The 10,145-nt window shown below is 39.7% G+C and overlaps 1 long non-coding RNA gene across 1 annotated transcript; it reads right to left on the bottom strand.

The window, feature by feature from the left end:
* Positions 1 to 1,752: 1,752 nt before the first annotated feature.
* On the bottom strand, positions 1,753 to 8,923 carry LOC146320065 (uncharacterized). The gene is made up of 3 exons (XR_014771496.1): positions 8,744 to 8,923; positions 3,817 to 3,914; positions 1,753 to 1,900 (listed from the first exon to the last, which is right to left on the bottom strand). It is a non-coding gene; the product is annotated as an uncharacterized LOC146320065 (long non-coding RNA).
* Between the last annotated feature and the right edge of the window lie 1,222 nt (positions 8,924 to 10,145).

Raw genomic sequence — 10,145 nt, forward strand, 5'->3', positions numbered from 1 at the left:
GTGCCCACAGTGTTTTATCTGCTGTGTGAAAAATCACAGATGTGTCACGCCTCATCTCGCCGTGCGGTCAAACGCGATTGACCCTCTTGTCGTTTAAAAACTCCCTCCAGGGGGAAAGGGAGGAAGGAACAAGATGAAGCCATGATGGGAAGTAATTATGCACAGGACAGCTCACTACATCTTTGTTTACCCTCTTTAATTTGATTCTGTCTCTTTCTCGTGCTCTCTCCCATTCATCCACCTTTGGGTTCATATGTGTGTGTGTGCGTGCGTGCATGTGTATGAAACAGTGATTGATAGTGGAAGCGAAGTTGAAGGTAATGAGGCTTAGAAAGAGATGAAGTGTAACAAATTGGTATAGATGGAAAAGAGAAGAATGAAAAAGAGTCTTGAAAGATGCAAACCAGGAATTATAACAAACAAATGACAATGAGCAGCAACAAAAAGTCATAACGTTAGTGATTTAAAGGAACAATATGTAAGACCCTAGTGTTCAAAAGTGAGTACTGCAGTCCAAATAGTGAGTTGAAGCCATAGACGGTATATTAAATAGGTTGACCTGATTTAATATGTGATATATGGTCGAAGCAAGCTGTTGTAGCTCAAGCAGGCTGCAGGGACAAAGAACCTACACAAGCACAAGACTACATTATACTTTGAATATGAGCAACAGCAAGTCCTATGAATTTATACCTGTCAGTTATACTAGTCAATGCCTGCCACACTACATTCACTCAGCTTGCCCGTTATAAGCATCCACTCCTCATAAAAGATTACACATAAACAAACACCGACTCATTCAGTGAACATTGCATTAATTTGAACTGAAATAAACGTGAAAGAGGTAAACAAAAACGGTTATTGCGGCTCGGAATGTAAAATTGCAAAGGAGTACAAGATGACTGCAGCGATGTTGTCAGAGAAGCAAGTTTTTCAACTTTTTGTACTTAATCCCTCATGACATATCATGGTCATTTCATGATTTGGTGCACTAAATATATTGCATACTTCTCCTTTAACAGAGGAAAACAGATGTTTCGTAATCGTAAAAAGAACAATCTGTTTTCTATTTTATTGCTCATGTTCAAATGCTGAAAAAAAAACCATTTTTCCCATGGAATTAGTTCAGCTAAATCATTTAAGGCTCAGCTCAGTTCTCATGTATTAAGTCTGGTTCAAAAATTATTTTAATTTATTGTGATATAGGTTTGTTCAAGGATGTAAAGATGACACCATTATGTACTGTACTATATATGTACATAGTCATGCATCAGTGTTCATGAGTTTGCATAAAGACAAATCAACATTTTAATACAAAATGTTTGTAATATGTTGATCTCAAACAGATTTGATCTTAAGTGTTGTGTACAAATGATTTAGGAGAACTTGTCACATTCACTAATCTTTTTGTATTTTGAATTTTCTGTCAGATACAAACACAATTTATGAGGACTGGGACTTTGTATCAGCTTCAAAATCAGTTTCACACTTTTTATTGACTTTCTTCTATTTACTGACCTTTTATTATTGTTTCTGACCTCACTGTTATGGCTGTGCTTGTGTATGTGCTACGTTGTTGTTATTGCTTTAACTATTGATTTGATGTCTTGCTCCATTATTAAGACTAGTTCCTATGCTTTGAAAAGTGCAGTATATATAAAGTTTAGAATTTTACATTTAGATTGTCTTTTGGACAGACATAGGCAAACTAATACATGAAAAAATGAATAAATGAATAAATCTTACCTTTAGATACAACACTTGTTTATTTGCACATTTATCTCATTTATTTCTCTGCAACTAATTTTGTCCTTTAGATTCTTCATCGATGAGGAGATTCAAATATCAGTGTGGTGACGAACATTTGAAGTTTGTGTTTCAGTTCATTCATCTGTGTTGACTGAAAACTCAAGATAGAGAACTTGAAGAAAAACAAAGGGGAGAAATTCAGGCTCTACATCTGTATCTGACATTTTCATTTCCCATCAGATTTCATTTTTGACACAAGATAGCTGAAAGCAGAAATCTCACATCAGATGTGTGTGTTGGTGGATAAACTGTGTGTGTGTGTGTGTGTGTGTGTGTGTAAGCTCTCTAATAATAGTCATCTTGCATCCAGCAAAATTTGATAATATTTGGTTTGACATAATTTAGTGCGAGTGTGCGCGTGTGTGTGTATGTCAGGCAGCATGCCGTTGGGGGATAGGATGGAGTGGAGGATCCATCTGGTTTCAGTCGATGCATGGAATGAATCAAAATTCACATCATTACGCAAAAAAATTGCCTGTATCTCTGTTACAGGGGGAGCACCATCCCGGGATCGGAATTTTTAAATCAACACTCGAGCTCCCCACGATGAAAATTTCATGGAAAGGGAAATCGTGTGTGTGTGTGTGTGTGTGTGTGTGTGTCTGTGTGTGTCTGTGTGTGTCTGTGTGTGTCTGTGTGTCTGTGTGTGTGTGTGTGTGTGTGTGCGTGTGCGTGCGCGCGGAGTGTTTGTCAGCTCAGCTGTCTGTTTGATGTTGGAAATGATTTCACCTCCCACAACACAACATCTGAGGTCTTGTTCAGCTTCCCTGTTTTTTTTCTATTCTTTTGTCACATCAAAAGATGTCACGTTCTACATGACAAGCAATGAGAATCAAATAAGACAGTATCACACAAGTGTGGCTTCCCGTCAGCACTCTGAATTTGTCTTTGACAATTATGTACATTTCTAAGCAGAATTAAAGGTCGGGGTAAGCCCTTTTGAAGCTTGTGCCTCACCCTTTACAGTCTGCGCTCTCCTGTCAGTTCCAGTGACCATGGCACTGGCTTAGAATTCAAGTTTGTATTTACAAAATTACGACACCAGTGCCAATACCAGCACCCTTAAAGTGATACTGATACCAATGGAGCACTTCATTTAGGCTTTTGTTTGAAAATTCTTCTTTATGAAGAACGCTTGTGGTGATTGACTGTGAGAAACCATAAAAATAGTCTTTTGTCCCATGATTTGGGGACCAAAAGGATTGAATGCAGGTATCATTTGACTGGAGACATTTATTTTAGTTGCTTTTTTTAAGGTATGCTGATGCATGAAGCAGATTTGGATGTGATTTAGAAAACCTGAAACAACCTTGTGTTGGCTCATACTGCTTCCAGTTAGGAAAGCAATGTAGAATACTTTAAGTTAAACTAACACGCACATGGACGAGAGAATCTCTGTGTACCAGCCAAAATCAAGATCTGGATTGATGAGATATGGAGCACAAGGTTATAGTTGGAGCTTCTAAAATTATTACAAAGCTCTAAATGTAAGCATATTTTTAAGACACGTGGGTTGTTCAGTTTCTTTTGAGCACAGAGAGCAAACACAAGGCTGAGCCAAAAGTTTTTAGAAAGTCTATTTCTGAGTCCTCTCCCAGCATAAAAAATGCAACAGAGAGGTTGTGCTTGAGGTCAGGGGACATGGTGGACATGAACTGACCACTGCTCATTGTAGCATGGACAGCAATACAGAGCTACTGTCAGACTCCCTTTTTACACAAAAAAGAGAGTCCCTTGAAGCACATTTACTTTAAAGATTTGATCAGTACAGTACAGTAGTACTTGTAGTACTGTTCACACAAGAAATTAATCTGGTTCATGTGTGATGTCTCAAAATGGAGAATCCATCATTGTTACACATGCGCAAACAAGTAAAAGCCATTTAATATTTAGAATGCTAATTATTAAGAAAAAAGCTAACTTAGTAAGACATAAACAATATCTCGTCCTTATAATCTGACATGTATCAGAGAGAGATTTTGGGGGAAAACTCTGTACGTCTCTTACCTGCCCTCAGTCTTGAGTACATTATTAATGGCGAGGAGCTTCCAGCATGCTGCCACGAATCCTTCCTCATAAAAGATTTACCAAAGAGAAGCGTATTGCTGCAGTTGCAGGGGGGAAAAAAACAAAACATAACAGCAGTTTAGTGGTTATGTTTTTCTCGGTTGACTAAAGCTAAATCATTTAAGCGCTGCATGTGTTTTGTGAACTCTGAGCTTGCAGTATACTTGTTAGAAACCACGATTTCAAAAACACATCAGAGACCTTTTACAGTTACATGGTTTTCAACTGTTATAGTTGGGTGCGGGTGTTTTAGGTCTCATGAATATATTGATGCACTGTTCCTACTCCTGCTGTACTGTTACACAGGCTCAGGTGGCTGTGGATGTTACTTAATACAAAGCACGCATGCCACCAGGTTAAATGTGTCCACCTGTCACAAAACTGAGGGATTTTTGAGGGTTTTTCTAGGATTTGGGCCAGAGTTTGGGGCATCCTTAGAAAAACATATCGCAGCTGCATTATTACAAACACTGAAAATTATCTGAACTGTCAGAGTTTTGTGAGGAGGCAGTCTTGAGGACTCAATCAAGTTTCAAGTATCAAGTATCAGGAAGGAATGTTCAAAGAAACTGGTCCCTCAAAATAGTGATTAGTGAGCTTGGAGACTAAAAATATTTAATAGAAAGCCTACAATACAAATTGGCAGCGTGGATTTTGAAAGATGGGGACGCCTGGGCAAGGAGGGTCTCACAAAACAATGCTAGTGAGGTACTTTACGGGAAGTGTAGGATCCAGTGTTGTAGCTCCCATGCTAGGACTAGGACTAAAATGTCTGCCTGTCTTGGCTTCTGATGCATCAAGTCCGACCGTCTTTAGAACTCTGTTTGTTGCAAGTCTCACAGTTGTGTGATATTTTTGAAGTGAAAGACAACTTCATCACATTCACTCCACAGCTTTCTGCACATCATGGTTCCTTGACTCTCTCTCTATATGGAGGATGGAGGTGTGCTATGAGTGTCAACTGACACGCGTGAAATGATGCATGCTACATGATCTGACTGATGTGCGTTGCACTTTATAACATGTCCCGCAATCTAGTAGAATAGCAGCAGGAACTGAAGTTATTATCTCTGCCAGGCGAAAGATCATGCAGTGGTTTGCGTGAGTGTGTGTGTGTGCATGTGGTCACTCACACATGCACACACACTGTGGACACAGAAATATCATTTCTGTGTCCACAGCTGATCTTCAGTACTATCAGACCTACCAGGTTAAAAACAAGGCTTACCTGCTAGTCTCTTGGATGCTTCATTTTGGGCTGAAAAACTGAAATCCATATAAAATGTTTGTTTGATCCTAAAGCTGAACATCTGCAGATTAATTCCATACCCGATTGTTATGATCCACAAGGCACGATATAACATGAATAAATCCTGACTGTATGTTCTTGCTATGAATCTGCATGGTTGCCATATTGGAGCACTCATGATCCACTGTAATGAGAGATGCAGACTTCACTACAAAAAGACTAACTTGATGTGACTTGTGACTTGCACTCTACTGAGTCCACTCAACTAGTTCGTTGTTCATAGTTTTGTTTCTATCTTGTATGGTATGCTGTTAAATATGGTGAACACATCCAAAGATGCTGGATATATTGGATTTTGTCCTCGTTTTGTGAGTCTATTCAAATAAGCTCCAGTATTAAGTTTTAATACAGCTAAGCTCTGCTGTGGTCTGTTTGTGGTGTGATTGTATAATAATGGCTATATAATAATGAATTATTTATTAAACTAAGGAGTGATCCACAAGTATGTGCTGATCAATGCAACCATTTTCCTATTATAGACTGAAGTGTCACAGGACGCAGGTTTGTTCCTGTATTTAGCAATCTGTCATTTTGACAGATCAACGGTAACTTCAAATATGATTTTGCTAACTGATGGTGAAACCTGAATTAACAATTGCTACAACTGGTCAATTTGTGCTCAGATCTAAACTGAAGAAAGGAAATCAAGCTACATGTGTGAACTCAGAGCGAAGGAGCTTCCTGAGCAGCATTGGCACGTGGCCTTAGGCTGTGAGTCAACAACTAAAAGACTAGAAGAAGTGTGTACTTTGCTGTCTGGGTGAATTAGGGCTCATTTGCTAATGGTGAAACCCGGTTCCCCCTGGCGAACTCGTGGATAAATCACACCCTCTGTTGTGCTGCAGTGCAGAGAGGGTGCAGCCGGTCACGGCTTCTGGTCTCCTCTCTTCTTTCCTCTGTTTTATTTTCTCTTCTCTCTGTCTCATACAGTACTCTCTTCCTCTCAGGAGCTGTGTAATAGTTTATGGGATTTGATGATGGAGCGACAGCTTGGCACGTGGCATTAACACTGTGGAGATCCATCAGACTCAGAGAGGATGATAAAAAGAAAAAAAAAAACTCTCCATCACAGGCTTCACTGTGAACGGCTGGGTCTTTGATGCAACATTAGGCAGCTGCTGCAGTGAACAGAGGGAGGGTTGTGTGAGAGAGCAAAAGCAGTGTCAGTGTGTCAGGGTGTGTGGATGTGACAGCGTGTGTGTTTTGGTCGGTGTTTGTTAGACCTACACTGGACTTTTATCAGAGTAAAACTAACTTGTTCTACTGTAGCTGCAGCCACAGTTTCCTTCAATTATATGTTACAGTTTTACATATTAGCTGATTTATAGAAACAGGTACAGGGAGACATCTATCATCTATAAAGTATTTTACACTGTTTTACCAGTTTCCTGGCAAAACAGTGTAAAATAATTTATAGACCGTGATCATTCATGATTATTTTTTAAGAAAAATAAAAATAAAAATCATATTGTGATAATGGCAATGACAGAGTGACATCACAATGTCACAGAACAGCAACAAGCATGGCTGAAAGTGAGAGTAACATTGCTACTGGCTCCTCAGTGAAGGACTGGGCTCCAAAAATAGAAGTGTCTTCAGGAGTGTTGATGTGGTTTGGTTGCAAAAGACAATCCAACAATCACAACAATCCACAGTAATATGTAAGAGGTGTCAGAAGACTAACAGCAAAATGGGGCAGGACAACAAACAAGCTCAGCTCAAATATGATACTCTGTATGTTGCTTTCAGTCATGATGTGATTACTCTTTTGCAAATAGGTGGTTGGTCAACTAGTATAAACAGAGAGCGGTGATGCCTTCACTTGCTGACATATGTGGTCAAGTGCAGATGAACAGTGAGTTGACAGGACTGCTGCTGGCCATTTGGGTGGCCTAAGGGTAACTGCTTTTTGGCACAGGATTAGCATTAAGTGGGCATTTCTGTAAACTCGTAGGTGCCCATTAGGGCTGCCAACTGAAAGCTGAAGAATCAAATCATTGGTCAGAGAGCCAGTTAGCTGGTGCACTTATTAAAAAAAATCCTTGACAATCCGTGACAATAGGTGCTGGGGAGAGATGGTGAACTGAGTGTTGGGCAAACAAGTTTCTGCTCTTGTTTTTTAGCTGCATCATTGTACTTGCAGCAGCATGGCAGGCTGTAAACTTGAGTTTAAAAATCACCACAAACAACTAAACCAACTATGATGGAAACAGAGAAGGGTGACAGAAACGGTGGGCTGGTGATGAGCTCATCAGCCCGGTGCACTGCGGATCGTGCAGTGCAGAGTGTTACTGGTAAAACGCACAGGTTGTCACGCCGCTTGATATAGGAGTTAAGTGTGGTGCTGAACTGATAAATGGAACAAATTGTGGAATCTTCATATTAAACAGCCAAATCCAGTTCGACTACCCCACAAAATTTAGCTTAAATTTGGAGTGTTATTTAGCCCCCTTCCCATAACTAACATAGCATGATTGGTAACAATGGCTGCCTTAGATCTTCTAGTTAGATATGATAAAAGTATCTACATTCTGGCTTTATAATGGACCGCTATAGCCTCTGAAAGATGGTCATGTTGGCTTAGGATGGGGGTGTCTGCTTAATACACTAGGTTGAGCTGTCAGAGGCTGTTGGTGGCCCTCTGGCTCTACACAAAGTGTGTGATGCTTGTGTATGTAGCGGTGCTGCTGTTATTTCCTCCTATCAAACAGCTACAGAGAGAACTTTAGCATCACTCAGCTCAATGTTTTAGTGTTACTTTTTTAGTTAAAAATTCTCATCAGGACTGTTGATAGCAAAAAAAAAAAAGCTCAGATAAACCCACTTTACTCTTCCTGCAACACCAAACGGCAAACAGACAAAGTCAGCAAGTAGCTGGTGAACATATTTGATTCAATATTTTCTGTTTACCGCTTGCTCTGCTGCCCCCAACTGAGTAAATAATAAATGAATAAATAAAATTACTCCTCCTTGAAACTATAGTTTTTATGATTTAATTCTTCACTAACTGGCAGTAATGTTTCAGAGGATTTCTATGAATGTCTTTCAATGAGTAGTTTTTTGGATCTCACCCATCATGCATTTAAATAGTCATTGTAATGCTGAATTCAGGCCCTTTGTCCTGTTTAAAGATGATGAATATTTGCACAAGTATAGGCTACATAAATGGTAGATGGCTGCATTTATATGGAGCCTTTATCCAAATACCGTTCAAGCTTTGCCTCACATTTACACACAGATGGTGGCAGGCTACTGTATATACAAAAAGACACATCAACATGAATAACAGAACAAGCATATGAATGCCCAGACAGTGGGGGTTTACACTATAGAGAATGTGAGATAAATGAGAGCCTCAGTCTGCTTTATGTGTTTATCTGTACAGTCACATCAGGTTCTAGTGAAGTTCTTATTTGCAGTGTGGGCACACTGCAGGGCTATAAAACCACAGGCACTGCGGTATCAACACATTTCACAGATTATAATTAACACACATGTGCATATTAAAACACATCTCATACATACACACGCAGTGGTTTGGCTCAGCAGGATACTCACCGGTGAAAAATACAGCTCCTCAGTCTGGTATTAAAGTGACTTCTGAAAATGATCTCATCATTGGTGCTAACAGAACAAATCTGATAGTAATATAGCCTGGTTATTTTCCCCTGAGGAGTGTGAACAAAGCTATCCATGTTTTTTTCTCATGGCGTACTTCAGTGTTGTAGTCAGGACCACCTAAACCAAGACCAAGTCATGACCAAGACCAGAGTGTATTAAGACTGAGATGAGGCCGAGACTTTGAGGGGGTTGAGAGCAAGTCAAGACTAAGACCAAGGCAGGGTGTGAACGAGTCAAGACCAAGTGCTGTCACGTATCTCACCCAAGAAAAGAAGAGGAACCACAGCGTCTAGTGTTTATGTTGGAGCTGACATTAGCTACATATCTTTATTTGCTTGCCTCTTCATTGTTTATCACAAGCATAAATATAACTGAGCTGGGTGCAGACTTTATGTACTGCTGTGTGTTTTCTTTGGATGCTGTTTTGCAGGTGAACTCTTTGTGGTTTAAGTAGCAAAATTTGAATACAGAAGGTTTGGCTGCTTCTCCTCCCTGACACTCACAGCCTCTTCTCCATTGTCTTGCATTCACTTTCTTGGAGTGCATGTCAAGGGGGATGGGAAGGGATGATAGCAAGTAACAACAAAGACCATTTCAGATTAGAAATTAATCAAGTTATTGGCTGCATTTGAAGTTTTACATACAATCCCAGTAATCATGCTAACAAATCAGACAATGCACAGGCAATTCAGTGATATTCCCTTAGTTGTGTTAAAACCCTGAGTCTGAGACCGTGATAAGTGCGAGTAAAAATGCGATGGAGACCAAGACAAGACAGAGAACTTCAGAAAGTTGTCTTGAGACCACTCTAAAGACCAAGACCAACCCTGAGGACTACAACACTACTGTAAAATAAAGAAGAATATAAGTCTAAATCAGTGCCACTGGCCTGGAGACCAAAATCATTTCATTTTAATGAAATCACTGCAATCTATCCACTTGCAGAAGCAAAATTAACATACATACACACACATTTATGCAGCTGAGCAATTGTACATAATCTCTATGGACTTTAGAGAGGATGGAGGAGGTGTTTTGTCCAAAAACAGGAGAAACAGGAGTATGAGAGCACCAAAAATGAACACAAGAAAGCCCTTTACTTCTTGAAATTTTGTGCAATAAAATCTATGCTAGAATGATCATTCGTGGTAGAGAAACACTTGCTTTTAAGTGAACTCAAAATATGTCTTAAGCACAGTTACTGTGTTTTTACTTCAGCACAGAAATGCACACAAGCAAGAAAACGAGCAAAAAACGTCAAAGAGAATTCTCTGGAGGACCAAGTCAAGTGCATTTCCAGCCTACACACACACTCTCACACACACACACACACACACAC

The sequence above is a fragment of the Lutjanus erythropterus genome, chromosome 10, assembly GCF_056507025.1.
Source record: "Lutjanus erythropterus isolate fLutEry1 chromosome 10, fLutEry1.hap2, whole genome shotgun sequence".
Taxonomy (NCBI): Eukaryota; Metazoa; Chordata; class Actinopteri; order Lutjaniformes; family Lutjanidae; genus Lutjanus; species Lutjanus erythropterus.